The 16,008-nt window shown below is 47.7% G+C and overlaps 1 long non-coding RNA gene across 1 annotated transcript; it reads right to left on the bottom strand.

The window, feature by feature from the left end:
• Positions 1-484: 484 nt before the first annotated feature.
• Positions 485-15,727, bottom strand: LOC138753919 (uncharacterized). The gene is made up of 3 exons (XR_011351510.1): positions 15,470-15,727; positions 2,761-3,810; positions 485-1,341 (listed from the first exon to the last, which is right to left on the bottom strand). It is a non-coding gene; the product is annotated as an uncharacterized lncRNA (long non-coding RNA).
• Positions 15,728-16,008: the final 281 nt, after the last annotated feature.

Raw genomic sequence — 16,008 nt, 5'->3', positions numbered from 1 at the left:
CTGTCCTGGGTTGGGCCCTGGCCCAGAGGTTTGAGTGCACAGTTGAAGCTGTGGTGAAGGACTGAGGGAGCACATTCAAACTAGGCGTTGGGTCTGGCTGCTTGATCCCTCCTTGAGGGGACACGGCTGATATCGCAGCACCTTTACGAGCGGGGTGGGGGTTCTGGCAATTCAGTTGCTCTTGTATGATGTCCACTGTAACAATACATTTTTTGGGATCTTGCTCTGCACATGTTAAGTGCCTTGATTCCTGCAATGCAATGGTGACGGAACCCCATTGGCTATGCAGCACATCAGGAGGACGTGTTGTGCTGTAGAAATAAAAAAACTGAAGGAACTCAGTCTCACACCATCCAGAGGAGGTAATGGTAATGTTGCTGACATTTCAGGCCTGAGCTCTTCAAGGAATGAACGAAGAACAGGAATGGCATAAGATTAAAGAGACTGAAGGCTGCCTGGGGGAGAAGTCCAGACTAACATGGTGTTAATTGGATATGACAAGATTTATTTTTAAATTTAAGACATACAGCATGGTAACGGGCCATTTCGAGTCCTTGCCACCCCAATACATCCAATTAACCTTCACCCCCAGAACATTTTTGAACGATGGGAGGAAACTGGAGCCCCCGGAGAAAACCCACACAGATACAGGGAGAACGTACAAACTCCTTACAGACAGTGCGGGATTCGAATCCTGATCACTGGTGCTGTAACGGCATTGCTCTAACCGCTATGCCAACCATGCCGCTCTAAATTTTAATGTGAAGCACTCAGCAGCATCAGTGAAGAGAGAACCAGAGTTGGGAATGGATTGTTGGGAAGTTCTTGAAGGAAAGAGCGACGCGAGGAAGGGAGGAGGGTGCCACCTAGAGGGCGAACCCCAAACTTAACTCTGGCAAACTGGCATGAAGGGGGAATGTGGACTGGGGAGATGGGCAGATTGCTCTTTCCTGCACTCCACCCTGTCCTGGAGCTCTTCATTTTCACTACCAATGACCTTTTATTTTGCTCAATTATCTTTTCATACTAAAATATTCTTGGTACTAAAATTCACAATTGGATAAATTTTTAACAAATGCAAAGAATTTTTTTTCACTTTGCCTGGCCTCTTTGAGTGTTCCAGCAACTTGAAACAGTTACAGTTGAGAAGGGGTTCAGATTTTGACAGGGCGACACATGTCTGGAGTTGGTGTGAGGAAGGTTCAGGATCTGGTGATGGGTCTGCTCTACTCCACTGTGGCTTTTGGCTGTCCTTTATCCCTGGATTTTCCCTCGCACTAAAAGATCCCCATGTAACCCAGGGCATTTCTTCATTAAGTGGAAGGTGTTGGCAGGCAGCATCTGTGGAGAGAGAACCAGAGTTAATGTTTCATATCAGGAACCCTTTCACCAGAACTGGGAAAGTGAAAAAACATCGGGATATGACTTATAACATCAACTTTCTCCCTGCGTGGATGCTGCCTGACCTCAGAGTATTTCCAGCATTTTCTATTTTTAGTTCAGATTTCCAGCATTTACAGTTTTTATTTTCACTTCCTAATTATTTCTTTCTGCAGGTGGAAGATTAACTACACTTAACCATATAACCATATAACCGTTTACAGCACGGAAACAGGCCATGTCGGCCCTTCAAGTCCGTACCGGTTCACTTGAACAACTCCACTAGCTCCTCCGCAATTGAACCAATTTATTTTTAATATCATATTTATGGAAATGTAATTATAGCGATTTCATATCTGCAATACACAAGAATGGCGCTTAATGTTGGAATCTTGTGTGCCCAGGATGGTGTGACTGTATTTATCACAGAATCAGATTACAACCTTGAATTTATTATTGGGAGGCCACTTTGGCCTGTGCCTTTCTTTGCTCTACGTTGAACCACTCCATTTTTAACCACGAAGTTGGAAATGTATACTTTTGAATCTGCTTTTGGAAGCTCCTATTTGCTTCCAAATTAAAATAAATCTCCTCTCCCCTTGACCATTTACACAATTATGATGATACTGTGACTAACACCATTTCACAGTCCATTACAGCACAGAAACAGGCCCCTTTGGCCTTTCTAGTCTGTGCCAAACTGTTTTTCTGCCTAGTCCCATTGACCTGCACCCACTCCATAGCCCTTCATACCCCTCCTCTCCATGTACCTGTCCAAATTCTTCTTAAATGTGAAAACTGAGCCTGCATTAACTTGAGTTGGAAGCTTGATCCACACCCCGCTACTCTCTGTGTGAAGAAATTCCCTCTAATGTCAGTGGAAAAAGCCTACTTGGATTTTCTGTCTATACCCTTCATAATTTTGTATACCTCAATCAAATCTCCCTTCATTTTTCTACACGCCAGGGAAATAAAGTCCTAATCAGTTTAATCTTTCCCTGTAACTCAGTTCCTGAAGTCCAGACATCTTGGTCAATCTTCTCTGCACTTTCTTTCTTATTGATATCTTTCCTCTAGTTTGGTGACCAAAACTGTACACATTCCTATCACAATTTTCCTGTCTAAACCCTGCCTGGTTTTAAAAGCCTCCATTGAATCTCCTAACCTTCTGGATTCCAAGGAGATTCCCCCAACAAACTCTTTTCATGAAGTGGGGAGATTTTTTTGATGTTTTTGAATTTGCAACTTTTTATCCTTCCTATCTGTCTGAGGGGAGAGATGAGCTCAGAGTGAGTTTTTTTTCCAGGGCAGAGTTGCTGTAAATTTGTTTTAAAAAGGTGGATATGTACCGACCAAGGCAAGACATTGAAAAGGATGCACCTGAAGTCACAGCAACTGTGTGACTGTTCCTCTGCCTCTTCTCGTTGGTGACCTTCTGAAATAGTTGTCGAGTCTTCTGGCCGAGCGAGGAGCCTTTGGTAAAACTGAGTCCTGTTGAGTGTTGCGCAGACCCCTGGAGAAGTTTGGATTATCCAAAGGGGATGTATGCAGTGGACCACAATGCAAAACTGACACTTGCAGTTCTGTTGGAGTTTGATCCGATGGCTGGATTTGTGGATGGTTGGAAACCTGGAATCTGGTGCAAAGCTCCTCTGTGGATTTACAGCTCCCCTTGGAATTTTACTCCAACCTTCAACTGATCTTGGGATTCCCTGTTTGATCATGGACTCGCCCGTGGTACAACTGTCCACGTATGTGGTGTGCAGATTTGTTAATTGTGCCCAAACTAATTTGATCAGCTGCCCTGAGAGTGCACAGGGTTCGAAGCAGAAAATCAAAGTCTCTTTTCCTTGTTTATCTTCTGCATTTATAAAGTATCTACCAGTCTGTCTTTGTCTGTATCTGTCAATCAATATTGCTCTACTTGTATCGATCAAAACCTCCTTTGTCTGAATCCATTAGTCAGTCTAATTCTCTCAATCCCTATTTGCCTATCTTTATCCATCAATTCATGTCCATCAATTGATATCTTTTGCTCTAACAATCAAAATCTCTATTGATCTGTCTGTCTATAACCATCAGTTTCTATTATTTCCTTCACTCTCTTTATAAAATAAGATCTGTTTGCTTCCATCAAGCATCTATGTAAGAGCTGGGTAAGCCTTGTGGCCAGATTTGGAAGGGAATCTGCCTTTGTAAACCAGCAATTGCACTTAGTGAATGCAAATTTTGGAACAAAAAAAAAATGCAGGAAGAATTCAGTGGGTGTGCATAGAGGTAAAATATGAATGTTGATGTCCTGCATTGACCATTTGCTTCGCAACTGGCTAACTTCTCCAGAGCACTTTGCTTTTGATGGAGGTACTCTTGTGATAGGAGGTAGAATTTTGGAATGTGGCTGTTCATATGGGTTTCCAGTTCATACTGTACCTGCAAATGAACAGACATGGAATGACCATCTTTAAACTCATTTCTAATTACCCCTGTCCCACTTCACCCTATGCGCCCAAGAGCTACAATCTGGACACAGTGTCTTGGGACAGCTACTAAGTCAGTGAAGAATGGGAATTCTTGATTTTGAAATATTAGTGAGAGACGAGCACCAGAAGACAGATTTTAGATAATTGGCAAGAGAAACCGGGAGAGGGGGAAGGATTCCATTCTGTAATGGTCTGTGACATTGTATGGAAAAAGGTGGTTTGTTCAGTGATAACAGGAAATCACAAATACAATATTTCAGTTGCACACTATTTACACGTTCAAATTATAACTGGGTTGTCACAGTCCAGAATGCACTGGAGCCCGCCCGGTGTTGCCCACAGCTCCCAGAAACCTCCCATTGTACCTGAAGAAATAACGTACTCTTTCAGAGTTAACGTTCAGAAGGGTATTGCATGCAAGGGTAGAGAATTTGGAACAAGAGCAAGTCTTGGTCTGCTCCACCATTCAGTAACGTGGTTGATCTGACTAACCTCAGCTCCGCATTCCTCCTGACCTGGTCGGTTATCCAGAATCTGTCCATCCACTGCTCTTGCAGACTTTCAAGTATCAGAATCAATTTATTTATGGTCATGAACATGTCACAAAATTCCTTGTTTTGCAGCAGCGTCAAAGTGGAAACATTTATATAAACCACCTCATCAAATAAATTTTTGTGCAAGAAAAAGACAGTGAGGCAGTGTCTTTGGTTCATTGATCATTCAGGATTCTGATGGCAGAGGGGGAGCAGCTGTCCTTGTGCCGCTGAGTGCTTGCCCTCAGCCTCCTATACCTTTTCCTGAGAGTAGCAGAGTGAAGAGGGCATGGCCTGGGTGGTGGGGGTCCTTGAGGATAGAGACAGCTTTTTTTTAAGACCCCACCTCTTGTAGAGGTCCTCGATGGAGTGAAGACTGGTGCCTGTGATGTCACAGGCTGAGTTAACAACCCTCTGGAGTTTATCACCTCATTTCTGTCTTAATGCCTAGGATTTTTTTTTTTTTTAAAAACAGAAATGACTACATTCTGGATTCAGCCACAAGAGGAAACTTCCTCTCTGCACCCACCCTGACGAGACCCCCTCAGGATCTCATTCCCCTTTCACTCTTGGATCCAAGCCCAGCCTGGCCAAACCCGTAAACACTCGCCTATTCCAGGTACTAGTCAAGAAAGTCTTCTCTGCCAACACATCAATATCCTTCCTGAAATAAGATGTAGAATGGAGGCAGTGTTCCAGCTGTGCTCTCACCTATTGAACTGAAACACAACCTGCCTTTGTTTCCATTCCCTGTACAATAAACCACATTGATATATCACATTGATATATCACTTTCCCAATGACTATATATAACTGCGTATTAGCCTTTTACGAGCTGCACTATTGGAGGAATCCTTGAGTAAGCAGTAATGAATAAAGGGAATCAACTGGAGGGTGTGGTAAAAGATCAGGGAGTGAGCATAACCTGACCACTTCCAAACCACTTCCAAGCCCAGGAGATGGGCTGAATGGTCACTAAATCTTTGACAAAAAAATATACAAGGTGCATAAGAAATGGAAGCAGGAGTCGGCCGTCCAGCCCATCAAGCCTGCTCTGCTGTTCAATGAGATCATGGCTGATCTGATGATGGGCTCATCTCCACCTTCCTGCCTTTTCCCCATATCCCTTAATTCCCCTGCTATGTAAAAATCTATCCAAGCGTGTCTTAAATATATTTACTGAGGTTGCCTCCACTGCTTCAATGGGCAGTGAATTCCACAGATTCCCCACCCTCTGGGAAAAGCAGTTCCTGCCCATCTCTCCCTGAAGGTACAAATAAACCAAAATGGAACAAAGGTGATGTGAGATTTGTGAAGATGGCATTTTCACTGCTCCTGTTGGGACATCAGTATGTCTCAAGTTATTGTTGCTGGTCAAGGTGAGAGACAGAGGGGAGATCTCTGACCTTGGGGCTTAATGTCGTTGTGGTGAGTGAGCCACAGATTGCGACAGCACAAATCTGTTCAGTCCACAGCAACCATCAAATGCCCATTTGGGCAGATTCCCCTTTCATCCCCTCAACTGCCCAGTTCCTAACCTACACCTACATGGAGGACAATTTACAGCAGCCAGTTAACTTACACACCCACATGTCTTTGGGATATGGGTGGAAACTGGAGCACCCGAGGGAAAACTCTTGGGGGGGGGGGGGGGGTGTCACAGGGAGAATGTGTAAACTCCACACAAACAGCAACCAGAGGACACCTGGCGATGTGAGGCAATGGGGGAATCTGCTGTCTGACCAAGTGGGATAGACACTTTCTGTGCCTGCAAATGTTGCATTTTGTTGGGGATTTCCCATCAGACATTGATTTTAACTTTGAGGATGTTGCTGGTTTGTGAAAGTTTCCGGAAAAGCTGAGATCTGCGATAGGTTAGATCATCGACAATGCAAACCCATGCCAGAAATGTAAGTGTACACAGGTAGCAGTGTTTGTCTCGGGATGTCCAGCACAGAATAATGTCAGATCCCAGTGCAACAACAGTTCAAATGTTACTTCTGTCACCTCCGTCTCCATGCCTACTTTCAAGACCGTGACTCTCCACCCTCCATCAAATGGCCCCTTCTCCCACTTTACACCTTCTTTCTCCTCTTGGAGACTTCATCCTGGCCAGCTGCCCACTCTGGGTCTTTCCAGTTGCTGCCAAGACGTCAACCATCTCAACTTGACTACTCTCCTATTATCCCAATCTCACCCCCTCTGAACGCTCTGCCCTCCACTCTCCGCAACAATCCCAACTTCACCATCACACTTGCAGACAAGGGTGGTGCTGTTGTAGCCTGGTACACTGATCACTATCTTGCTGAGGCCAGACAACAGCTCTCGGACACCTCTTCCTGCTTACCCCTTCAACAGGACCCCACCACAGAACATCAAACCTCTGTCTCCAGTAAGATGCAGACTTTCGTGTTTTACTACTCAAATGTAACTCCAGAAGCTTCAGCACAAATCCACCAATACTACACAAACAACATAACAGATACATCAAACACACAACATGCATGAGAAGCAGTAAGTCAATACCGCCCATCTGCTACATACAATTAACATTTTAAAATTAAAATCCCATTGTTACAGTCTACTACACTCGTGATTCCCTGGGGATCCACTGTTCCCTGCCCCTCCCTCAGTGTGACTCCCTCTCAGTACTGCCCCTCCCTCAGTGACCCACAGCAAGACACTTCCTCAATATTGCCCCTCCGACAACAAGGCACTTCCTCAGTCCTGCCCATCCCAGTGAGAAACTCCTTCATTACTGCCCCCCCACAGCGAGCTCCCTCAGTCCTGCCTCTCCCACAGTGAGGAGCTCCCTCAGTCCTGCCTCTCCCACAGTGAGGAGCTCCCTCAGTCCTGCCCCTCCCACAGCGATGAGCTCCCTCAGTCCTGCCCCTCCCACAGCGAGGAGCTCCCTCAGTCCTGCCCCTCCCACAGCGAGGAGCTCCCTCAGTTCTGCCCCTCCCACAGTGAGGAGCCCCCTCATTCCTCCCTCCCCACAGTGAGGAGCTCCCTCATTCCTGCCCCTCCCACAATGAGGAGCTCCCTCAGTCCTGCACTATGAAAATTGGCTTGTTGGAACATGACCAGGTCTCTGGACCGTGACTAACCTTCTCACCTGGGGGCCTCGAACAGCCAAAGACCCTCAGTCATCACCACTGACCATGAGCAGGAAATGTGCACACAACACTCATTCCCTCCCCTCTCCACAAACTCAAAGGGGTCTCAGTCCACGGTGTGAGTTTAACATCCCCTATTCCAGCAAGTAATACTGCAGACAGACTGTTGAAGGCTCAGTAAGATTTACTGCAGACAGAGTTGATCCCAGTTAATAGGCCTTCTCCTGAAGATGCAGGATGGTTATTTACATCTGGGACTTGCCATTTGTTTCAATGAACAGTGTCTTTCATCTATTCTGGAGGCACCAGTGAAGCTGTCACATCTCATCAGGCACTTAATATGACAGGCTGTGGGAGTCAGGACCCATTGAACAGAGAGCCCTTGTCTGTCACAGTTGTCTGACACATCCCATAATCCCAAGATTGATGGCTCTGAAGGCAGATCCAGCACATTTGCCGGTCTATTTTGGGTGAAAATATTTCTTGATAGATCTTGAAAGGAACTGGCAGTTAGCTGAGTTGCTGATTAATGAGTGCTGGCCAGATTGGAAATGAGTCCTCCTGCTGCCAGCAGTCAATATGCAGGCCAGAACATGTTAGCCCTCTGTTCTCCACCGGAAACAACAGCAATGACAGCCTGCATATGGAAGATCTTAAAATAAATTACAGCTTAGATGAGGAATGAGCAACGTTTGGCCAGAGTGTAACTTCCTTCAGGATATGAGGGGCTGAATCTGCAATGAAACTCAGAAGTGACTGAACTGGCGAGGAATTTCTGCAGAAGGTGTTCCGTACTGTGGTAAAAGGCCAACCCTTTTCAAACCCACGTCAACGGCAATTAGTGAGGATCAGGGAAACTGGCTTTTTCCAAGAAGTGTAATGTTGTACAAGTTGTCTGGTGGAGGGGCTAGATTCCATCAAAATGCTTTGCAGATATCTGATCCACTCTTGGAGGCCGGGGGCTCGGACTCTCTCCCTGCTGCACTGGAAACGTCAGCCCAGCATTGCGATGCTGCCAATATTTTCCACAAGGATTTGGACATTGAAATCACAAAAAAGCCCCGAAATGGAATCCTTTGTTTAATGTTCCTTCTGCTTTCGGTGATTAAACAAAGCAGTCAACAAAACACAGTAGGAAACAGGGGCAGTACTGGGGGAGGGGCAGTACTGAGGGAGGGGGCAATGCTGGGGGAGATGCAGTACTGAGGGAGGGGTCACTGTTGAAGGGGAATTACTGGGGGGAGTACTAGGGATGGGGGTACTGGGGAGGGGGTGGTACTGGGGGATGGGCTGGTACTGGGGGAAGGGGCAGTACTAGGGGAGGGGTCACTGGGAGTACTGGGAAGGGGGAGAAAAGGGGAGGGGGCAGTACTGGGGGAGGAGTCACTGTGGGAGGGGACTGGGGAGGGGGCAGTATTGGCAGAGGGATGGTTCTGGGGAGGGGGCAGTATTGGGAGAGGGGTGGTACTGGGGGAGAGGGGTGGTACTGGGGGAGAGGGGTGGTACTGAGGGAGGGGCATATTGGGAGAGGAAGTACTGGGGAGGGGGCAGTATTCAGAGAGGGGTGGTACTGGGGAAGGGGGTGGTACTGGGAGAGGGGTGGTACTGGTGACGGGGTGGTACTGGGGGAGGGGGCGGTATTGGGAGAGGGGTGGTACTGGGGAGGGGGCAGTATTGGGAGAGGGGTGGTACTGGGGAGGGGGCAGTATTGGGAGAGGGGTGGTACTGGGGAGGGGGCGGTACTGGCATAGGGGGCAGTATTGGGAGAGGGGTGGTACTGGGAGGGGGCAGTATTGGGAGAGGGGTGGTACTGGGGAGGGTTCACTGTGTACTGGGGGAGGGGGTGGTACTGGGGGAGGGGGCACACTTTGAACATTAGACAGACAAAGTTCTCCCTAAAACCATAAAGTATTGGATTTGAGGAATTTGCAAGTATTTGAGCAACAGAGAGGATGTGGCTTCCAATGGGTAGAAAGGCCTCCTTCTGAGCTAAGGACAAGATCCATGGGGTCTGCCAATATGCTCTCACTATGTCTGGCCCTTTCACTGATGCCCTGCTCCACATCCCACAACCAATCAGATAACCTTATTGGATGATTTCTGGCCATTAGACAAAATATTTCCATGACCCCATCGGAGAAGGAGTGCAAGGATTGGGTTTCTTGAGTTCTTGCCGCTGTGACCTGAAGGATGGATTAGTTCCTGGAGACAGTCGCCTGCCTCTTTGCTGAATGCAGATTCATCCCCAGCGGCAGCGAGACTCTCTAATTTACACAGAGGGATCTACATGGAGTCAGACATCCAGTACTGCTGGAATAGCGTCAACTTGGTGAAAGACGCATTTTGGTCTTTCGGCACAAAGAGGTGTCGGTGAGGGAATGCCGCTGACTGGCTGCTTTGCAGGCTGCAGGAGTTTGTGCTGAAGGATGCACTGAGGCTTGGTGCAGCCAACGTGAGGGCTCTGTAGGGAAGGACCACAGTCTAGAGTCCTCCCATTACTGGGGCTGAGACCGAGAGACAGTCCCTCAAACAACAGAGAGGGGAAGAAGGTGCCACAGGGGTGGTAATGGGGTATTTAGAGAACAAATGTAACAACGTACATTAATGGGAATAAATGTTGTAAAACATTTTAAATTTAGACACACAGCCCAATTGACCTACACCCCCAGTATACTTTGAACGGTGGGAGGAAATCGGAACCCCCAGGGAAAATCCGTGCAGACACAGGGAGAACGTACAAACTCCTTACAGACAGTGCAGGATTCTAACCTCAGTTCCGATCACTGGCACTGCAAAGGTGTTGCACTGATCGCTACACCAACCATGCTGGGAATGTATAGATATAACAGATACTATGGGCGTGAAAAGACTTTGAACGGTTTTCTTTTTTTAATAAATAATTTATTGTGAAGTTTATCTTTGGAGAGAAAAAAATTCAAGGAGGCTGCAGGACCAAGGTCTAGATTTTGGGGTTTGTCTAATCTGATCCCAGAGTGGGGGAGGGTCCCAGTCTGGGATTCACCTCAGCCTCCTTCTTACCATGACCTTCAGAAGCTGTAACTGGAACAGCTCCAATCCTGCAGCAGAAAGAACATTCCTCATTCCGGCCCTCTGGAAGAGCTGGGAACGAACCAAGCCATCCATCTGGTTGGCTTTTCACATCAGTGTTTACTTGCAGTTCCACGCCTTCCTCTCAGTGGGACTCACAGGGGGTGAAGGAGATTGGGACGTCATTCTCTTTAATCATCCGGTTGGCCTGGATGATTTATTGGCACAATGAGTGGTTTCTAGCTCAATAGGAGAGTACAGAGAGCTTTTAACGGACCTGGGCCACACAGCATCCCAAGTTTTCAAAGTCAATTTGGATCATATTTTAAGTCTGCAACATTAAACAAAGTCTGGAGTTGAGTCCACGGCTTGAGCCAGGCAGATGGCTTTTAAAACCCAGAGTGCTGGTTTCTTTATTTTGTCAAGGAATGATTAATGACTGGCGGCTGTGATTTGCCTCAATAGTCAGCTCACTATTGTTCCCTCTGACAGCTGAGGGACACTCTGGAGGAGATCACAGTACAGGCTCTTTGTCTCCCCATGCATTCGAATCCAGGCCAGGACGTTGGGGGGGGGGGGGGGTGGGGAAGAGGGGGATGCGCGTTTGATGGGAGGTAAATGCAGGCAAAGGGGATGGAAAGTAGGTGAGTGATGGAATCTGGTGGTGGGAATGTGGGGAGAATCGTTTGCAGGTTTCAGGAGGAATGGGATTACTATGTCAGCATGCACTCAATGGGCCAAATGGCCTCCTTCAAGGAAATATGGGAGTAAAGGAGGTGATCAGACCTTCCGCATTGGACAAGAGGTGCCCAAGAGGCCAGTGATCTGCTGCTCCATAGTGCTTCATGTGCTCCCAATTTCAGTTCTCAATACCATTCCCACGCTCCCACCCCTTCTTGATCTGGGGACGGAGATTCCTGAGTCAGGAACGTCACACATCATCATGGAGGCTTTGAGAACAATGTATCCACCACCCTTCCACCCCCTCTCCACCTATCCCTCACCCACCACCCCACCCACTCTTTACAGTGGTGACTGCCCCAGATTACTTGGAAGCCAAGGCACCGGACTGGAAATCTGGTGTTTTGAAGCTCTAACTGGGGACTAGAAAGAATCTGGATTCCTTCCAGTTCTGAACTAGATGGAGTCGGATTCAAATGGTGAACTTTGACATTCAAGATAGCTTTATTTGGTTAAATACTTTGGGAGAAAGATCATTGTCTGAAGGTGTGCAAAATCATTGAGGACCCCTTCCACCCCGCACACAGCATCTTTCAGCTGGTCCCGTCGGGGAAGAGATTCAGGGGTATCAACCACCAGGCTGAGGAACAGCTTCTTCCCATGGGCAGTGAGAATGCTGAATGACCAAAGGAACTGCTCACACTTACCATCCAAGACACTCATCTTTGTATATATGAATACTTGTCCTGCATATGTATTGTTTGTCTGTCTGGGTTATGTCTAGTTGTGTGTCTGCGTGTTTTGCACCGAGCACCAGAGAATGCTGTTTGGTCAGGTTATATGTGCAATTGGATGAAAATAAACTTGACTTAACGTAGATCAGAACCAAACACTGGCCTCCTCGATCCACTATTACCAACAGCTTCTATCTTTGGAACCTTGACCAAAACATTCAGAAGAATGCTCTCTGACGATTACAGAGCATGGGGATTAAATACTTGATCAATGAGGAGCATATTGAGGGAGCAGATGGAGGGAATTCCAAAGCTCAGGAAGACAAAAGCATGGTCACCAACGGGGAGTGATTGAATCCAGGGAATGGCGAGAGGCCAGAAATGGAGTGTAGAAAGAACTAAAACACGGAAGTCTGCAGATACCATGGTTGAAGTATAAACACGACGCTGGAGAAACTCAGTAGGTCAAACAGTGTCCTTTATGTAGCAAAGATAAAGATACAGAACCAACGTTTCAGGCTTGAGCCCTTCATCAAGGTCTGAGTGAAATGTAGGCAGGAGCCCAAACAAAATGGTTGGGGAGAGGGGCAGGGGGAAGAGCATCGGCCCACAGACAGGAGGTAATAGGTGGATAAGGGAGGGAGGGCACAGCAGCAAACAGGGTGGGGGGGGGTGGCCCTGTGAATTGAGAGGGAAGGGGGTGGAGAGCTGGAGGAAAGAAGACAGAGGGATGGGGGAGAGAGGGAGAATTGGGAGTGGGCCAGCAGAAACCGGAGAAGTCGATGTTAATGCCGTCCAGTTGGAGAGGGCCCAGATGGAAAATTAGATGTTGCTCCCCCAATGTACGGATAATCTTGGTTTGACCGTGTACAAGGCCATGGACAGGCATGTCAGCAGGGGAGTGGGGTGCAGAGTTGGAATGGTTGGTCATTGGGTGATCCCTGTCTCTGATACGGACCGAGCGAAGGTGCTCAGCGAAGTAGGCATAGAAATCCTGGGGAGATGTAGGTTTGGAAGAGAAGCGTGAGACAGAGGAAGGAACTCCAGGAGCTTTTGAAATGGGAGGCAATTGTAAAGTCAAGGAATTAAATGGGAAGGAGTGTTGGTCAGTGAATGGGGGTGGTAAGTGAACAGGCAGCAGTTTTGGATGAGCTCGAGTTTACAGAGAGACCATGGAAGACAAATTTAAAAATGGTGCCATGTTTGTTCAGCATCGGTGAGAGAAGCTGCTCACCCAGAACACAGCAAGTTCTAAAGCACCCACACTGTACACATACGGTCAATGCTGCAGAGCTGGGGAGCCTGTCCCACCTCTGTGGGCTGACCATCAATTACATTGCAACAAAGCAATTCACCTTTAACCTTGTTTTATAACATGAATTAAATTGATTTATTGTTGTCACATGTTCTCACAGGCCCTTCAAAGGCTGGGAGAGTCACCACATTCCAGCAACATCTTGCAAATAAAACCAGAGAAAAAGAAGGTCCTGTCAAAGGCTGCGAGAGATTCAAAGCTCCTTTGTTGTCATATGCACTAAATACATACCATTTGTTTGTCCTGTCAAGACACGGATGTCCAGGAGTCACACCACCTCCTCCTGTGCCCTGCAACCTTGTGGCTAGCGCTGGACCCAAGCTCCAGGCATCCCCCCTCAGCCCTGGTTCCAACCCACCCCCCCCAACCCCGATGGAAGCAGCAAGTTGTCGAGACCCATTCATCACCGTCACCCTCACGACGCCCGTTCACACTGCCTCTGGATTGAAACACGGAAGTCATTGCACACTGTAATTGTAGTAAAAACACACAGAAATGCTGGAGGAACTCAGCCGACTCCTCCCTCCCCACAAATCATCCCCTCGGCACCTACCCCTTGTGACTGCAGGAAGTGCTCCATTTCCACCTACACCTCCTCCCTCACCACCATTCGGGGCCCCAAACTGCCTTTCCAATGAAGCAACATTTCACCTGTGAATCTCCAGGCATCTCCTGCTGCATCCAGTGCTCCTGCTGTCAGCTCCTCTACATCGGAGAGACAGGGCACAGACTGGCCCATCACTTCATTGAGCACCTCAGCTCTGTCCGCCGCAATAGTGTGGAACTCCCAGTGGCTACCTGTTTCAATTCCCCATCCCATTCCCTTGCTGACATGTCTGCCCATGGTCTCGTGCATTGCCAGACTGAGACCACCCACAAAAAGGAGGAAAAACGCCTAATCTTCCATCTGGGCACTCTCCAACTGTCTTCTTTCCCCCAGCTCTGTCTCTCTCTCCCTTCCCTTTTCCCTCTGTCTCCTTTCACAGAGCCAAGATCAATTCTCCCCTTTCCTCTTATCATACCCAATTAACACCTTTTGTCTGTTGGTCTGGTATCCTTCCCCTCCTGTTCTTTAGTTCTCACACCTGCCTGAATTTTGCTTCTACCTTGAAGAAGGGGCAAAACATTGGTGCTATATCTTTACTTCCTAAGGATGCTGCAAGAGTGGCTGAGTACCTCCAGCATCTCTGTGGAAGAAGGGCTCAGGCCTGGAACGTCAGTAATATATATTTATCTCCTGTGGACACTGCGAGACCGGCTGAGTTCCTCCAGTATCTCTGTGGAAAAAGAACTTAGGTCCGGGACATCAGTAATATATCTTCACCTCCTGTGGACGCTGTGAGACCGGGTGAGTTCCTCCAGGATCTCTGTGGAAGTAGGGCTCAGGCCTGAAACATCAGTAATATATCTTTACCTCCTGTGGATGTGCGAGACCAGCTGAGTTCCTCCAGCATCTCTGTGTACTTTCGTGCCACCTTTGGTGACCATCCAGAGATCGAATCCATGGACTACATTTGCTCAGACCTTTATGAGGGACTCAAGCCCGAAACATCAGTACTGCATTTTTATCTTTGCTACATAAAGGGCCCTGTTTGACCTCTTGAGTTTCTCCAGCATCGTGTTTTCACCAAGTGGATTGAGGAAAGGCTCAAGGATGTGTTCAAATCCAACTTCTTCCTGGGACTCTCTTTGCCCAAGGAGGAGGAGGAATATTCGGGATGGTATTGAGAAGCCCAAAGCTCTACATCAGTTGCACACAGAGCCTTGGGAGTTCACCACCTCCCAAACACCCATTCACCCGTCCCAGGCCCTCTGCGGCCCCACAGCTGTCTGATCAGTCACCTCACAGCCCACAGATTCCGACTTATAGTCAGAGTACATACATAACCTCACATACAACCCTGAAATTGTGTTTTCCTGTGGGCGAGGTAGAATCACCACTTACTGGTAGTGCAAAAGAAAAACTGCACTCAATGTACACACGTAAGCAAATAAAGAAATGTAAACAAACCGACTGTGCAAAACAGAGAGAAAGAATTAGACTCAATTACATTGAGATCCTGACCAATAATCCAACAATCCAAGTTTAGACCCCAGTGAGGGAGAGGTATTTTTAAAATCCAGTTAATAGTAACAATAACCACAGAACCACCATCTTTGTAAAGACACGTGGCTCACTTACCTTCATTGGGCTGGGAAGTCTTCCACCTTCCTGCTCCAGTATCTCTGACCTCACGTCTATCCATGTGATTAACTCACTCGGGTGAAAAACTGTCAATGATGGGTAATAAACGTTGACCCTGACACTAATGGCCATGCCTCACATTGTAAAGAAGCAGTCCAACTCTTCTCTCCCCATCACTTTATATCCCTCCTCATCTCCTCTCCCTCCTCTCCCCATCTCTTTCCATTGTCTCAGCAGTTCTTCATCCTTCTCATCTTCCCCATTTTCACCAAACCCTCCCTCCCTCTTCCTCTTTCATCACCTCCCTCTCCCTCATCCCCTCCCTCTTCCCATCCCTTCTCTCTCCCTCTTTCATCACCTCCCTCTCCATCATCTCCTCCCTCTTCCCATCCCTTCTCTCTCCCTCTTTCATCACCTCCCTCTCCCTCATCCCCTCCCTCTTCCCATCCCCTCTCTCCCTCATCCCCTCCCTCTTTCCATTCCCCCTCTCTCATCACCTCCCTCTTCCCATCCCCTCTCTCATCACCTCCCTCTCC

Source organism: Narcine bancroftii, chromosome 2 (genome assembly GCF_036971445.1).
Source record: "Narcine bancroftii isolate sNarBan1 chromosome 2, sNarBan1.hap1, whole genome shotgun sequence".
Classification (NCBI taxonomy): domain Eukaryota; kingdom Metazoa; phylum Chordata; class Chondrichthyes; order Torpediniformes; family Narcinidae; genus Narcine; species Narcine bancroftii.
Note: the sequence above shows the minus strand (reverse complement) of the source record. Positions and strands in the feature narration are given on the sequence as shown.